At 36.5% G+C, this 16,169-nt stretch overlaps 1 protein-coding gene and 1 long non-coding RNA gene across 3 annotated transcripts in view; one reads left to right on the top strand and one right to left on the bottom strand.

Annotated features, from left to right (window-relative positions):
- Positions 1-15,328, bottom strand: part of LOC110261991 — an 89,986-nt gene extending 74,658 nt beyond the window's left edge. The window contains exons 1-2 of one of the 2 annotated variants that reach the window (XR_002346470.1): positions 14,502-15,328; positions 14,094-14,421 (exon numbers count right to left, since the gene is read on the bottom strand). This is a non-coding gene — a long non-coding RNA (uncharacterized LOC110261991). Of the gene's footprint in view, positions 1-14,082; positions 14,422-14,501 lie in introns of those variants that run through there. The other variant, XR_002346471.1, reaches the window with a different exon arrangement.
- The window catches only part of GRID2 (glutamate ionotropic receptor delta type subunit 2), a 1,309,423-nt gene that overhangs the window by 1,251,597 nt on the left and 41,657 nt on the right, over positions 1-16,169 (top strand).

The raw sequence follows: 16,169 nt of genomic DNA, 5'->3' as shown, positions 1-16,169 counted from the left end.
GGTTTTTTTGGGGGGTTTTAGGTCCGCACTTAGGCAAGGGGTTGAATCAGGGTTGCAGCTGCCAGCCTACACCATAGCCACAGCCACACCAGACCCAAGCTGTGTCTGCAAACTACACCACAGCTCATGGCAATGCCAGATCCTTAACCCAATGAGCAAGGCTAGGGATCAAACCAGCATCCTCGTGGATACTAGTTGAATTCATAACCGGCTGAGCCACAACGGGACTCCCTAGTGTCTGTATTTTGAAAATGAAAACCTCAAGTTCAAAACTGCCAAGTAGCTTAACCAAATGCCGCATAGCTGGTCAGAAGAAGCCAAAATTAACACCTAGGTTTTCATAAGCCAGAATCACATCATAGTGCAGTCGTTAGCTGTGTGGTAGAGTAACTCTGGAGAGAACCCTGGTTTTGAGCAGTAGAGTCCTGGAATGTGAAAAGTTAAAGAGCTGAGGAAGGCTTTGTGCTTTATGCAAATAATTATTATCCCTATTGCTGGTTATAATTTATGATGTAAATTACATGACATTCAGACTTTCTTTTGATATGGTGCAGAACCTCATGGACAGGACTCCAGTGTCACTGTATCAGCTAAGCATGCGTTCTGAACTGTGATGCATGGACTCTGAACCTAGTCTTCTAACTAACTTAGATTCATTGACTCTCTAGACATAAGTTCTTATTCAACTGGATTGAATATGTTAGGCAGAAATTTCTAACACAGTGGAGATAAAAGATTTTTCAGCCGCAAGACTCTAGAAAATCAACAAGATTAAGTATAATATTTAAAGGTAGTTTAAAGTTTGTGCTCTTATTATAATTCCCTAATGTCTCACTTTGCATTTGGTTAACTTTCGATTCTCTAAGTGTATGACGTTATGAATTACTTTAATATCAAGTGGGTTTTTCTTGGACTTTCCTAGACAGGAAAGTGGAGAAATTTCTACCTTTAAGCTATACATAGCTTCACTGACATGTACAAATAAAACTCATCCTCACCATAAAAGAATTTTATGATAATTTTTTGTCAATAATCTCAAGCAATTTGGGTTTCCCTATAAAGAATTGAGCTAGAACATTTTAATTAATTCAATTAAATATCATTTTTAAAAACCACCTTAGAGAATTTTTGAATAAGAAAGAAGGCTGTTATAATTTGTGAATGACACACCTAGAGATGCAAAGAGTCGCTTATTCCATACTTAACCATTCATTCTCCAAGGTACATTGACAATGTCTTTCTCAGAGCTTGATGATAGTTTTAAAAGGAGATAATTCTAAGAAGAAAATATTTTTGAAGCAACCATCTCTTCTTTTTCTCACCCCAAGCTCCATGCCCCCAGGGCAACTTTATCTAAGAGTTCAGCACTGGATCTAAGGATTTGAAACAGTCTTGCTGCTTAAGCAAATGAGGCATTAAGGCTGTTTTGTATTCCTGTGGCTGATCAGTGTTCACACTGACAGTGCAGCAGGCCTGCTGCTTGAGATGGGGGTAGGGAGGGCGATTTGGAAGGGGATTGTGTGGGTGCACCATAATGAATCTGTTTCATCTTTGAATGACTCCATATGCTCTCGTAAAGCTACCAATTCTTTCTTTGCTTTTTTTCCTTCTCCTTTTAATGCCAAGATGAATTGATCCTGGATTGCTGCTCCAAATGCTGACACCACTGAATATGAAGGTGTCATTGTAAAATGAACCACAGCAAATTCTTAATAAGCAACCTTCTCAGAGAGTTATAGTTTCTGACATTTAGATATAGACTTATCCCCCGTGAAAACAGCTTCTTCCCTCAGTCCATGCATAAGAAGAATAGGTAAAAAGTAATTTGATTGGTATTAAGTAAAATTTTATTCCTTGCTATATTGAGCAATTATATCACATGTCTTCTCTACTTCCATCTACCAGGAAAATTGGAAAAGGAATGATCTGAGATGAGAACTTTATTTCTAAAAGAGGATGAATGGTTTGAGAGCTCAACTTACAGTGCTATGTGGAGGAGGTTTAAGATCTGACTTCCACAAAGACTTCCTTGAAATCATTTGTGTCTGGGGAAAAAATTATAAACCCTGTAGAAAGCATGCTAGAAAAACAATTGCTAAAACACACCAAGGGAGTCATTTCAGACCGATTCCTTTTATAAAAATCAGTATATACTGGGAACTGACTTTCTAGATTAGAGTGAATAATGCTTAGAAAGCAAGTTTATATTTTCTGATTTAGTTTAAAAAAAAAAAAAGAAAAGAGGGTAATTTGACCTGTGATGATCACTACAATTTATATTACCCTGAACACAGAAAAGATATGCCATTTTGTTAAATTCAAGATTATTAACTTTTTTTCTCTTTGCAAGTCCTGAATAAAATCTCGTCAGTGAGTATTGCTTTAAAAACGTTTAAAGACTCTGCAAGTTTAAGCCATTTTATTAATCTGTATTCTACAAAAGAAACCTGCATATTTAGTAGATGCTTTCAGCAGTCTGACATTCTAGCTGTGAGCAACTTCTATGTGGAATTCATTAACTAACTTTAGTAGAGTATTCCCAAAGAGGAGTTATTTCCTACCACATTGATGCTATAATAGACTTATTATTAAATTGATTCTTATTTCTCCAAATGAATGCTAATAATGTAAAAATTTCAAAAGTTTTAACTCCAGATATATCCAACTCCATGTAACTGAACCATTACTATATACATTGACTTATGAATAGATTGCGTATACCAAAGATGCCTAGTTTAAAGGAATCCTGCATTTAGTTCTTTTATGAAATATATAATTCTTTTCAATAGTCATTATTAATTTGGATATTTATTTAGTTTCCCTAAATTTAACTTAGACTATCTAAATCTCATTCCCCTACTAATCCATTGTCAAATCCTGTTGATAGTATCTCGTATCTATTTATCAGATCCATCCAAAACAAGGAGAGAATCCAGTAACAAAAGCTCATGTACTCAGCAGCCTGCTTAAGAAATCAAACACTGTAAATAAAAAGCCTTAACTGTAGTCTTACATGAATTCTATTCATTTTTCTCCCATAGAGGCATCCTCTGTCCAGCATTCGGTACTTTTTTCATTGTCATGCATGTTTATAAACTTGCACTGTTTATTAATGTATTAATAATATATTGTGCCTTTGCAAATTGCTACCCAAATGTATACAAAGTTCTGCAACTTGTAAATTCCTCTCAACATTGTGTTTTCGAAATGTATCCATGCTGATATATAGACAGATCTACTTCACTGACATGAACAGCTCTGTAGTATTCCAATGTAAGCTTTCATTAAAATGTGCTTATTATTTTATTGATGGATGCTTGTATTGCTTCCAACTTTCTGCAGTTACCATAATGCCAAAATGACCATTATTGTATGTATCTCCTTTGGCAAGAGGACAAGAGTTTATCTCAGAGAATATACCTGAATTGAAAACAATTATTAGTTCATGGCAAGCAGATCTTCAGTATTATTGGCAAGTAGTTTCCCAAAGCATATCAATAGATACTCCCTCAGTGGCTTGTGGAAGTAAATCGATCATTCATATTATGTACCCAAGTGAATCTTCTAGACACTGTACGTGGAGCACTTTTGCCTAAGTGGTGCTTGAATTCAAATGTGGGTAGAAAAGAAATAAATGAAATGTGTATGTCAGATGAGAGAAGTACTCAGATGGGAGATTAAAAATAAAGAAAGAGGGATAGAGACTGCTGGGATGAAAGATGCAATTTTAAACATAGAGATCAGAGAAAACTACTAAGAAAGTGAACAGAGAACTAAAGGGGTAAAGGAAAAAGCCTCAAATCCTCACGAATACTATTATCACACCTTTTAATTTGTATTAAATGAAGTGGAAGTGAAAAAAAATTCTCACAGGGATTTTTAATTTTTTTTTTCTGAGATCTGGCATATTTTCATATGTTACTTTTCCATTTGGATTTTCTCTATTGTGAATTGCTTGTTAATATCTTAACCTATTTTTATACGGGGTTACTTTTCTATTTCTTGCCGAGTAACAGAGTTCTCTTCATGTTTTAGAGCAACTACTCCTTTGTTGTTGTGTGAATGTATTACAGTTACCTTCCACCATTTTGCAGTTTAACATTTCACTCTTTTGATATTATCTTTTCATGCACAGAAGCTTTAATTTTCATGTCATTTCTCTCATCACATTTATTAATCGTTCCCCTTACGGTTTGTACTTGTCATGTCTTTTATTTAAGAAATCCTTCCCTATCCTAAATATTTCTTCCAAATATTCTTTTTATTGATCTTTAATTTCCATACAATCTATGTTTGTGTATGGTGATAGATAGTGATAGAATTTTAAGTATTTTTCCTATGTAGGATAACAAATTATCCTGTCATCATGATTACTTTTTTGAAGTACAGGTTGTACCTCTACTTAAATGTCATTCTCAGAAAGAATTTCTTGACCATTCCTGCTGAGTTATATCCCACTTTTATGTGCTTTTTATTCAATTTTAATAGAAAAGCACTCTATTGCAAATATAGTGACTCTTCATATTACAGTAGGTTTATTCTGATATAACAAATGACTATAATTTATAGATGTCTTAGATATCAATTTATTTTTTTTTTACACATAATACACTTTCCACTGTGATGCCATTGAATGAGGGAAAGATTTCTATAGATATCATCCTCCACAAGTCTACCCTGTAATCCTGTAATTATAGCACCCTATAATTCTCCTCCTCAGATTGGAAAATGCTTTTAAATAATTGAATATTCATTTAATTATTTGTTTAATTTCTAGTTTCACCTTACCTCTGCCCCGCAGCTATCGACTTCATGAGAATCTAAACTCTCTCTTACTCAAAACGGTAATTTCAGTTCCAACGTGGTACCTGGTTCAGAATAAGTGACCATATATGTGCTTTATCAACACAGTAACAAATTCCATGTCTTAATATTTGAAATTAAAATTGCATTTATTTCTGACACCTCGAATTTTTAATAAGGCTGAAAATAACCATAAATTTTCTAGTTTTTATATGATCCTGAATAAACTCCCTAGATATCACTTGAACTCATCATAAAAATTTGACTTTTTTTTTTAAAGCCTGCTATTCTATAGCTAGCCTTTTCTCCTTAACTTGAAAAGAGATTAAGAAATACCATAGGTATCTGTTACACAAGTCAGTATAAAACATGTCAACTCTGTGACCTGAGCAATGTATCATCCCTACCTCCCATGTAACCCCTTGTACCTATATTTGCATAAGGCTGTAAGTGATCCTTTTCATTCATACAAGAGGTTTTTTGACCACGTGGTTTCCAGAAATCAATAGTCAACCTTCTGATAGAATCAAGTGAGTCAAACACAGAGAACTTAGGGAAATTTTTTTCCAGTTAGATAAGCATTCTCTAATGATTCTGGGGGCACTATTTCTTCAGAGTTTGAATAGAGTGTGCAATATACTTTTCAATAAAGAGTGTAAGTTCATTTCAGAACCAGTTAGTCATCTCTAGCCTAGAGCATATTAATGATACCAGAATTGTGGGCTGTCAATTTTGGATACTTCTAATCTTCTCCGTGATGGTTCTGCTTCTCTTTCATTTCCTGCCTTTTTAAAAATAGCTGGGGAATCCAGGTGGCCTTTATAACTTTAACAAACTTTAATATAAAATACAACCAAACTTTTAAAAGTGGAGTTCATTAATTTACTCATTCATTCAACAAACCATTAACAAGCACCTACTATTTCTCTATTTCTACTATTTCTACTTTCTCTATTTCTATTTCTACTATGTTCTAAGTAGTGGGGGCAAAGTGGTGGAAAAAAAACCACATATAACATCCCTGCACTGATAAGCTTATATTGTCCCTAAGAGGTGCATTATAATAGCAATAAAATGATTATATTATATAGTGTTGGTCAGTAAGAAAAATAAGCAGGATAATGGGATGGAGAGTGACAAAAAAGGTGCTGTCTTAGTAGGGCCACCCGCTAGAAAATGATACACTTCACACAAGAGGTTCCCTCTGGATTTTTTTATAATGATTTTTATTTTTTCTATTATAGTTGGTTTACAGTGTTCTGTCAATTTTCTACTATACAGCAAAGAGACCCAGTTACACACACACACACATATATATACACATTCTTTTTCTCACATTATCCTCCATCACGCTCCATCACAAGTAACTAGATACAGTTCCCTATGCTATTCAGCAAGATTTCATTGCTTATCCACTCCAAATTCGATAGTTTGCATCTATTAACCCCAGTCTCCCAGTCCATCCCACTTCCTCCCCCCTCCCTCTCCCCCTTGGCAACCACCAGTCTGTTCTCCAAGTCCATCAGTTTCTTTTCTGTGGAAAGGTTCGTTTGTGCCCTATATTAGATTCCAGATAGTGATATCTTATGACATTTGTCTTTCTCTTTCTGACTTACTTCACTTAGTATCACTTTACAGGGCTAAAGAGCAGATCCGGTGAATAGTCCCAATTCACACCGATTGAAATTTCCCATTCAGGGCTCTCATTTCACTCATTCCTATTCTTTCTCTACCTTTTTTCACACAATCCCATATTCTTCATCTATAAATTTGTACAAATTAAGACTGACTCCTCAGTCCACATTGGTATCCATGTACTTTGCAGTCTTTTCAACCTTCTGGCTTCTTAAATATGTGCTTATTTGCATACAGTATATAATTCTGTGCACCTGGATTTAAGTGTGCATATACTTGGGTGTACAAGAGTATGTGTACATATATGTAGACGAGGGAAATGGTCAGAACTTGTGCACACACACATGCATTATGGATAAGAGATAAGGAAATGAAGGGGAAAGCAACTATGCTGAGCTTTGCTAGCTAGCTATTTCTAAAATAGTTCTTTAGTCAAACTCAATTGTCATTGCAGAGCCAAAACACAGTGGGAGCCAGAAGTCAGAAATGTTCCTGGGGGTCCGCTGTGTCTATGGAGTAATCTATCAACAAATCCCTCCACATATTCCAGACACATCATTAAATATTTCAGCATAACCAAGTGAATGTATTATGCACTTAAACAACTCTGGCTTGAAAAACAATAATTATAATAATTGGGTCAGTTTTATACTGGTCATACTCAATGCAGATTTTAAATGTTAAAATGAACAATCATTTCTTAAAATATGTATGAATACTTTCAGCTTTTAAAACCAAGTACATACTTAAATATCAGCATAGCTTTCTCTCTTTCTCTAATACTACTCTTTCTACCATGCCTTAGATCTACTGAATTTCTCTTCAATTTCAGTACACGTTGGAAATCTGTTGCCCAAAAGGAATTTACACATACACAACAGAATTTTATAAATGTATTCAACAAAGTTTGCTGGGTCAGTGTTTTGTTTTTTTTTCCTTCAGATTATGACTAATAAAATATGGTTTGAGTCAAAATAAAACTGAAGTTCTTTTTACCTAAGAAGTATGCAGTAAAAACTATTCAGTCTCAACTAGATAAAGGAGCCTTTACAAAGTGCTGTATCAGCTTCAATAATTAAAAGATTTCCTGCAAACTATTCAGTGAGTCTTCTTTGTAGTTCTGCTTTGCAGAGTCAGTTCTTCCTATCTCTTCCTTTGATTAGTCTAATTAAATTGGGAACTTTTTTTCTATTCATTCTGTTTTTGCTGTATTTGATATAGATATGAAAATAACTAAATGACAACTCTAGTTCCTTTTTTGTTCTTGTCCTGTTGGGACTTTATGAGAAGGTAGGAGGAAGTATATTTTCCTGGTCTGGGTTTTTTAAGCTGATTTCTTATTGTCACTTTTGCAGAATTAAATATCTTTAGAGTTTATGGATATAAAAAGGATAGCTTATTCCCTGATGCTTGTATTGATGCTATAATAGGTTGTTTAGAATAATTGACTAGTGAAAAATTGAAGCTGAACATTTCAGAGCCCCTGCATTCTCCTTGTGAGTGTTGTTTAAGCACTGTTACACTATCTTTTAAAACTGTTTGCTTTTGTGTTAAAAGAAATTTGGGTGATATTTTCCAATCCTCCTGACACATGTTTTTTCACTTTTCTGGGTTTATTTCTGTCTATATTCACAAACATATACACTTAAGAGCATAATAATTATATGCTTTATCTGGTTTTCATTTCCTTAGTCCACGTAAAAACTGTAGCCAGTAAATATCTCTGAAAAATTGACTTACATATTTTATAGAATCAATATCTTGGATAAAGAATCCTAAAAAGTTATTTTGATTGTTAGAATGGAGGGAGTTTAAGGGCTAAAACAATTCAGAGTTCTCTGGTGGTCCAGAAGTTAAGATCTGGCATTATTACTGCTATGGCTTGGGTCAAATCTGTGGTGCAGGTTCCGTCCCTGGCCAGGAACCTCCACATGCTGTGGGCACAGCCAAAAATAGAGAAAAAGTTAAAAAAAAAATAAATACTAATTCAATGAGAACATGTTGGGCATTGTTCCTTGCTGTTTTGAAGGAATTATAATGATAGTGTAGGAGACATATATGCAAGGCACCCTGCAGTATAAGAAAGAATATGATGGTTGTTAAAATAAATTACAGAGGATTTCCGGAGCACAGTGCTTTGTAGTTGATCCATGTAAAACTTCTAGAAGATTTGAAAATAAAGTAGGTATAGGTGCATGCTTCTATGTGTGCACCTGATTGCATTTCCAGGGGGAAACCTTCATGAATAAAGTTATGAAGACAAAAATGACATTTTCAATCATGTTTGGATAAGGAGAAGGAAGAAAGACATTCTGCTAGCATTCTCCCAATGGTTTTAGATCTGTTAAAGAACTGCTCAAACAGACCTCTGAGGACAGGCAGTTGGAATAAAGTATTAACTATTGAGCACTAATCTATGCTCAAGCAAAGTTCCAGTAATTGGGCAGTAAGCAATCTTAAGTGGATGCATCTTAAGAAAAGCCAGGATACCTCCCTGGGTGGAGAGCAGGTACATTTTCTCTTTTGTTTATGTAGTCATTCAAAGATAACAGTACCCTGGTTCAGAGTAGGTACTCAATAAATGCTCATTAAACAGATTTTGAAATTCCACCCAGAAATTTTGGTTCCAATCCATGCTTCATAGTAAACCAATAAAAACAAGACAGCTGTTGAGTCACACGTTGAATTTTTTAAAGTAGATCTACAGGAGTTCAGTGCAGAGGATAAAACACAAAACTGGGGAGATGGGATTAATATGGCAGAATAGAAGGATTGGAGCTCAAATTCTCTCCTAAAAACAACAAAATTCACAACTAAGGATGAGCAATCTTCAACCAAATGGACTGGAAACCTTAAAAAAATACCCTACTCCGGAAGACAAAGAAGAGGCCACATCAAGAGGTAGGAGGGGCAATTTTGTGATATAAACAACCCCTTACCTCCCAGGTGGGAAGCCCCACAGACTAGAAACTAACTGGTTCACAGAGACTCACCTGCAGGAGTGAGAGTTCTGAGCCCCACATCAAACCCTCACGTGCGGGGAGCTGGCACTGGGAGAAAGAGGCCCTGGAGCATGTGGCATTGAAGGCCAGTGGGGCTTGTGCACAGGAGTTCCACGGGACTAGGGGAAACAGAGACCCCATTCTTAAAAGGCACACACAGACTTTCACGTGCACTGGGTCCCAGGGCAAAGTAAAGTCTCCAAGGGAATCTGGGTCAAACCTGACTGCAGTTCTAGAGGACATCCTGGGAAAAAAGGGGTGAACATGGCTTGTTGTGAGGGAAGGACATTGAAGGCAAAGCTCTCCGGAATATTCAGCAGCTTGCCTTTCTCTGGAGGGGGCCATTTTGGGAAAACCTGCCCCACCCTTCAGTCAGCCTGAGAGGCCCCAGGGAAGACAACAATCCAGGCAGGATCATAGCCCTGCCCCTCAGTAAACTGGCTGCCTAAAGACCCCTCAGGCACACAGCTGCCTCTAATCCCATCCAGAAACAAAGCCCCACCCATCAGAGGGATTAGAATCAGCTCCACCTACCAGTGGGCAGGCATCAGCCCCTCCCATCAGGAAGCCTACAGCAAGCCCCCATACCGAATTCAGCCACATGGGGGGCAGACACCAGAAGTAAGAGAGACTACAACTCTACTATCTGCAAAAAAGTCACCACCAAAAGCATCATTCTCAGTGGTGAAAAGCTGAAAGAATTCCCCCTGAGATCAGGAACAAGACAAGATGTCCACTCTCACCACTACTCTTCAACATAGTTTTGGAAGTCCTAGCCATGGCAGTCAGAGAAATAAAAGGCATCCAAATTGGAAAGGAAGAAGTAAACCTATCACTCTTTGCAGATGACATGATACTATACCTAGAGAACCCTAAAGACTCTACCAGAAAACTGTTAGAGCTCATCCATGAATTTAGCAAAGTCGCAGGATACAAAATTAATACACAGAAATCGATGGCACTTCTATACACTAAAAATGAAAGAGCAGAAAGAAAAATTAGGGAAGAAATCCCGTTTACCATTGCATCCAAATGAATAAAATACCTAGGAGTTAACCTACCTAAAGAGACAAAAGACCTGTACTCTGAAAACTATAAGACACTCATGAAAGAAATCAGAGGACACAAATAGATGGAAAGATATACCATGCTCTGGATTGGAATGTTAATATTATCAAAATGACTATACTACCTAAGGCAATCTACAGATTCAATGCAATCCCTATCAAATTACCAAGGACATTCTTCACAGACCTTGAACAAATATTTTAAAGTTTGTTTGGAAGCACAAAAGACCCAGAATAGCCAAAGATATCCTGAAAAAGAAAAATGGAGCTGGAGGAATCAGGCACCCAGACTTCAGACAATACTACAAAGCAACGATCATCAAAACCGTATGATACTGGCACAAAGACAGAAATATAGATCAGTGGAACAGGATAGAAAGCCCAGAATTCAACCCACATATCTACAGCCAACTCATCTATGACAAAGGAGGCAAGAATATATAATGGAGAAAGGACAGCTTGTTCAACAAGTGGTGCTGGGAACACTGGACAGCCACATGGAAAAGAATGAAATGAGAACACTCCCTAACACCATACACAAAAATCAACTCCAAATGGCTTTAAGACCTAGATATGAGACCAGACACTATAAAACTCTTAGAGGAAAACATAGGCCAAACACTCTCTGACATAAATGACAGCAACATCTCCTCAGATCCACCTCTAAACAAAAATAAACAAATGGGAACTAATCAAACTTCACAGTTTCTGCACAGCAAAGGAAACCCTAAACAAAATGAAAAGACAACCCACAGAATGGGAGAAAATCTTTGCAAATGAATCAACTGACAAGGGATTCATCTCCAAAATTTATAAACATCTTCTGCAGCTCCATACCAAACCAACAACCCCATCAAAAAATGGGCAGAAGATCTAAACAGACAGTTCTCCAAAGAAGCCATGCAGATGGCCAAAAAAACACGAGAAGATGTTCAACATCACTCATCATTAGAGAAATGCAAATCAAAACCACTATGAGGTACCACCTTACACCAGCCAGAATGGCCATCATCCAAAAGTCTACAAACAATAAGTGTTGGAGAGGCTGTGGAGAAAAAGGAACCCTAGTACACTATTGGTGGGATTGTAAATTGGTGCAACCACTGTGGAAAACAGTACGGAGATTCCTCAGAAACTAAACATAGAACTCCCATTTGATCTAGCAATCCCACTCCTGGGCATCTATCCAGAGAAAATCATGACTCGCAAAGACACATGTACTCTAATGTTCATTGCAGCACTATTTGCAATAGCCAAGACATGGCAACAACCTCAGTGTTCATTGACAGAGGAGTGGATCAAGAAGATGTGGTACATATACACAATGGAATATTACTCAACCATTAAAAGGAATGAAATACCAGCATATTGAGCAACATGGATGGACCTAGAAATTATCATGCTAAGTGAAGTCAGCCAAACAATGAGACACCAACATCAAATGCTTTCACTGACATGTGGAATCTGAAAAAAGGACAGACTGAACTTCTTTGCAGAACAGATGCTGACTCACAGACATTGAAAAACTTATGGTCTCTGGAGGAGACAGTTTGGGGGGATGTGCTTGGATTGTGGGATGGAAATCCTGTGAAATTGGACTGTGATGATCATTATACAACTACAGATGTGATAAATTCATTTGAGTAATAAAAATAAATAAATTCCAAAAAAAATGAGATAGGTAAGGAAGAAATGTTCCCCGTATTGGAAGAAACAATCATTAAACTACACTTTTATAATCAAAAAATAAGTAACAGTTTAATGAACTGCTTTTAATACGTAGTAAACTATAACCCTGATTCCTTCAAAATGCTGGACTGGGGCTTATTCAACTTTAATTGACGTCTCAGTGGCTCCCTGCATTTATTATAGTAGAGTGGAGCTAAATTTTAAAAGCAACATCACACAGAGATTTCTATATCAGTATATTTAAATACCTGCATTCTGGGTATCTGTGATTGGCATTTCTATTTATAATCTTTTATATGTTCAGGTATTTTTTTCTATCCTGTTTATAATTAAATCACATAACTAAAAAAAAAATCCTAAAGGACACTGCTAACCTAATCATTTTTGTCTATTCATTATTCCCTAAATAATATCCTCAGTTGCTAAAATGATAGACAATGATAGAAAACAGTAAAAAAATAATCTCAATTTTCATAGGTAACTGGACACTTTACACCTTGGAAAGTGTACAGAAAACTGTTCAGAACTCTTAATTTTATCATCTGGAAAATACTGAAAAGTTTTGATGTCAGCCTATGTTTTGATATTAGGAAGTTTTCCTTCTTTTTGAAAATATTAAGATCCAGCTACTGAGTCTAAAATGTGTAGGACTACCTGTCAGAATCTTGTGTCATTATCAGAACTATGAACCACCCTTGCTTTCTTTCAAACATGGATTTGAAAATTCCAATTTCAAACAGGTTTAAAAAATGCTCTGAATACATAAATATAATGTATGCTAGCATCTCTCCCATCACAACTGTCTTTGGAGGTTTTTCCAATACAATGTGGAAGCTCCATCTTTCATGTGTCTTTCATAACAAAAAATCTTTAACTTTCTATGTGGCATCCATGATGAAACAGTACATTTAAAATAAGTCTAATTCTTGTTATTGCCATATTTAAAATTAAATCCAAACAAATATGTATAGACGTAAAACTGAGTACCATTAGTATAAGTTGCATCTACAACACATGCAGAATTTTGGATGAAACTATCAGCTAAACGCAAGAAATGTATACTTTATAATAAGTGTAAACTTTTTCTTACTATTTCTTCTGTTCAGAAATTATACAGTAAAGAAATTGAAGCACAGAAACACCTTTTTTTTTTTTTTTTTTTTTTTTTTGCGCCTTTTCTAGGGCCGCTCCTGCGGCATATGGAGGTTCCCAGGCTAAGGGTCCAATCGGAGCTGTAGCCACCAGCCTACACCAGAGCCACAGCAACGCGGGATCGGAGCCTCGTCTGCAACCTACAGCACAGCTCACGGCACCGCCGAATTGTTAACCCACTGAGCAAGGCCAGGGATTGAACCCGCAACCTCATGGTTCCTGGTCGGATTCGCTAACCACTGAGCCCCATGACGGGAACTCCAGAAATACATTTTAATTGCACACCCAAAATAGTCACCTGAAAACTATTACTGCAGATTTATCAGAGAAGATCCTCCCAGGCATTCTTACCAGCCATCAGGTGACTTCCATTACACGAAAAACGCTAAAGCTTGGAATTGTTTTGGTTTTTCTTCCAGTGGTTACAAAAAGAAAAGGGCTAAAAGCAATGCAGTATTTATGATAACACTTAAAAATGCACATGAGGAAAAGATTAAGTCAACTCTAATATATTAATATAGTGTAATATATAACTAAAACAGTGTTCAAGCAGTAAACATACAAAGATTTTGCTAACATTGTTAAACTACAACATGGTCATCAAGATTTATAATGTGGCTACTACTTAAAAATATTGTTTACACGGCAATAGGCCGACTCAATGTTTAGATGTGTGTGTGTGTTTTTATGGCTTAGTAACAAATTACCACAAATATAATAGCTTAATACAGCAAAAAATTCTTACCTCACCATTTCTGTGGGTCAAAAGCCTGCTACCCCATGGCTGGTCTTCTCAGGGTGAACACACATCTGACTCAGAGGGGTCCCTCAGGCTGAGTTCTTCTGGAGGTTCTGGGAGAAGTCAGCTTCCATGTTTAATTTCAAAGTGTTTATATTCCAAGAAAAATTCAGTTTTTTACAGTTTTAAGACTGTGATCTCTGGTTTCCTCTCTGACTGACGTCAGCTGGGGCTGCTCCTCGGTGGGACACTCCACCAGTGTCCCTTGCTGCAAGGCCGCCTTCATCTCCAAGCCAAAAAAGGTGCATCAGGTTCTCATGACTCTGACTCAGACCTAGAGTTTGTGTGATTCGTTAACACCCACATGGATAATCCCGCTCTTGTTAATCAGTTGACTTCATAACTTAATTGTACCTGTGGAATTCCTGCTCCGGAGTGTTGCTTAAACTCGGCCTCTGCGCACCGCCACAGAACTGAATCATGGAGACAGAGCTTTGGGGGAAGTGAAAATGAATAGCCTCACTTCTCCACCAGACTCAGAGAACCACAGCAGATCAGCACCCTCTAAACTGTGCATGCCGCCCTGGAGCCGGTAGTGGGGAGTCTTATAGTGTCCAAGGAGTGGGGTGTGGTCAGCTCCTGGGCCTTCTTCTGATTGGTTGGTGGTGAGTTAATTGGAAGTCAGTATCATCAGCTTTCTGGTTTCAGCTGGTTTGTGGGCATTTAGTTAACATCTTTTACCTGATGAGAATTTCAGTCTGCAGAACAGCTTGAAAACACTTGGCCCAGAGTATTATCTATATATATAGTCCTTGAGGAAGAACTAAAGGTTCTTGACTTTGTTGAATGACTAAAGTCTTATTTTGTCTTGTTTGACTGTTTTACTTTCTTTGGGCATTTTCTCACTTCTATGATTAAATTTATTTTTTGACGGAGCTTTTTCTATAGACAAAAGGCAGGTGGAATATGTAGGTGGAGGTCTATCCTGGGAAGGCCCCATAGAATCCTGCTCAGTTAAATAGTACCTAGATTACTATTTAATTGAATAATTGAGAGAAGATGTGTATACGCCAAGAGTGGGGAATACTGTATTTGAGAACATCTTAGAAGTCTGTCTATAGATAACAGCTCCATATCTCACAGAATGAATTCTTTCTGGGGAAATAATTAAGTAAATCTACTTAAAAAATTGTTCTGATGTCAGGAAGGAGGATAAAGAAACCAGCCATCCCTATGTGGAAACTATATTTTTTTTTATATTTAAGAAATAACAAGAAATCTCTTGAATGGATGGGAACTGAAGGAGTGGGTAGAAGAGGAAAGTAGTTGCTTGGACTATGGATTTAGGTCCTGGTTAGCATTTGTGAGGTTTTCAAATTTAAAAAAGGGATTTATTTTTAATTGTCTGTCTCTGATCTTGTGGGTCCATCAGTGGTGTCTCAGTGTGTTCAAATTTACATTTCCCTCATGACCAACTACGTAAAATGTCTTTTCATACCATTATTAGCTATTTACATGTGTTCTTTTGAGAAGGATCTGCCCATGTCTTTTTTCCACTTTTTAAAATAATTGAAATATTTTTTCTTCACTGTTGAGTTATAACAGCTTTTTGTGAACATAATTTGCCAAACATGTTTTGCTGATATTCTCCCCAGATTAATTTGCCTTCCTTAATGATGTGTTTAACAAGTAAAGTTATTTTTTATTTGGAAAAAAAATTCTGCGATTTTCATCTATATATATCTCTATAGATATGAGAGTTGGTGTCAGTAGTTCAAAAATAGTTTAATAAACTATGTGGCCTTAAAAAAAAAAAAACCCACAAAACTGGAAGTCGGGACATAGGCGCTACCTCTAATAACCAGCTGTAAAACAATAGTCAAATCACTTAATCTCCCTAATATCTCCATCTGACTAACATTCTTTTTGGTTCTCAAATTCTATGAATCTATTTTCAGCCCAACATATAATTCTTGAAAATTCATAGATGATTAGCCAAGCTTTTTGTGCATCAATTGACCTTGTACTAAAGATAAATCATTGCTGATCAAGGAAACTTAAATGAGTAAATGTAAAAATTCT

The sequence above is a fragment of the Sus scrofa genome, chromosome 8, assembly GCF_000003025.6.
Source record: "Sus scrofa isolate TJ Tabasco breed Duroc chromosome 8, Sscrofa11.1, whole genome shotgun sequence".
NCBI classification, from domain to species: Eukaryota; Metazoa; Chordata; class Mammalia; order Artiodactyla; family Suidae; genus Sus; species Sus scrofa.
The sequence above is the reverse complement of the archived record's forward strand: the minus strand, read 5'-3'. Positions and strand labels throughout refer to the sequence as shown.